The following is a 1,567-nucleotide window of genomic DNA, read 5'->3' as shown; positions in this document are numbered from 1 at the left end:
TTAATGAAGATGTTGAACAATATGGGTCCAAGGACAGAGCCTTGGGGGACCCCACTGGTCACAGGACACCATGATGATTGACTTCCATCAATTACAACCCTCTGGGTCCGACCACGGAGCCAATTTCCCAGCCAGCAGATCATGGTAGACCCAAGGCCACAATTGGCCAGTTTTGCCAAGAGGTGATCATGGGATACCAGATCAAAGGCTTTTTTGAAGTCAAGCTATATGACGTCAATCTCTTCTCCTTTGTCCAGGTGATAGGTCACCTGGTCGTAGAAGGAAATGAGATTGGTCAAGCAAAACCTATCCGCAACAAGCCTGTGTTGACTATCCCTTAGGATGTTGGCATCGGCCAGTCCATTAAGGATGGCCTCTTAAATAAACTTTTCTAAGATCTTCCCCAGGATAGAAGTCAGGCTATTGGGCCTATAGTTAGCTGGATCCACTTTCCTCCCTTTCTTGAAGATCGGCACCACGTTGGCCTTCTTCCAGTCTTCGGGCACTTCACCAGAACACCAGGAGTTTTCAGAGATCTGTGCCAGGAGCTGGGCTATGATGCTCACCAGCTCCTTGAGTACCCTGGGGTGTAGATTGTCCGGGCCGGCTGACTTGAAGGTATTCAGCCTCTCAAGGTGTTCCTTCATGAGGTCAGCATTGATGGAGGGCAGGGGATCTCCCTCACCTGGACCTCCCTGTCCCATGGCGGGCATGGGCGTCCCATGGGACTGATGAAAGACGGACGCAAAGTACCCACTTAATAGGTTGGCTTTTTCCTGGGCGTCAGTTGTCAGTTGTCCCATCTGGTTCAGCAGGGGTCCAACGTTGCCCTTGCTTTTCCTCCAGCTCCCCACATATCTGAAAAAGGACGTTTTATCTTCCTTGATGCACGAAGCTAGTTGGAGTTCAGTCGCAGCCTTGGCTTTCCTTGTTTGCTCCCTGAAGGACTGGATCAGTGCAGAATAATCCTCCTTGGAGGTGAATCCCATTCTTCATCCTTTGTAGGCCTTTCTTTTTAGCCTCAGGGGGTCTGCTAGATCCCTGGAGAGCCAGGGGGGCTGCTGTGCCCTCTTCCTGCCTTTCCTCCGAGATGAAATAGAATTAGCTTGTGCACTGAGGATCGCTCCCTTGAGGAGCAGCCACTCTTCTTGAACTCCCTTCCCCCTGGGGTCGTGGTCCCATAGGGCCTCATTGAAAAGCCTCCTGAGCTTGTCAAAGTCAGCTTTTCTGAAGGACTTTTGTGTTGCTGACTGACTTGCCAGCTTTACAGAAGATGGTGGAGGTGATGAGCTTGTGGTCACTGTCACCCTGCTTCCCATCGATCACTAGGTTGCTGATTAGGTCATCCCCAGTAACCAGTATCGGGTCGAGCAGCACTTTGCATTTCAGCCCATAGACTTCTTGAGTCAGGTAGAGGTCATCCATGCATGAGAGGAAGCTTTGCGACTGCTCGGATTTTGCTGAGTGTCCTCCCATGAGATGTTGGGTAATTGAAGTCACCCATGACAACCATGGTCCTGGAGCATGTGGCCTCAGCCAGTTCCCGGGCGAACTCCTGGTCAAGCTC

At 51.3% G+C, this 1,567-nt stretch overlaps 1 protein-coding gene across 1 annotated transcript in view; it reads left to right on the top strand.

The window, feature by feature from the left end:
• Positions 1–1,567, top strand: part of USP18 (ubiquitin specific peptidase 18) — a 22,207-nt gene that overhangs the window by 17,734 nt on the left and 2,906 nt on the right. The gene's annotated exons all lie outside the window — the stretch shown is intronic.

This window comes from Crocodylus porosus, unplaced genomic scaffold (genome assembly GCF_001723895.1).
Source record: "Crocodylus porosus isolate Cpor-Errol unplaced genomic scaffold, CroPor_comp1, whole genome shotgun sequence".
Classification (NCBI taxonomy): Eukaryota; Metazoa; Chordata; order Crocodylia; family Crocodylidae; genus Crocodylus; species Crocodylus porosus.
This window is presented reverse-complemented; position numbering and strand designations above follow the sequence as displayed.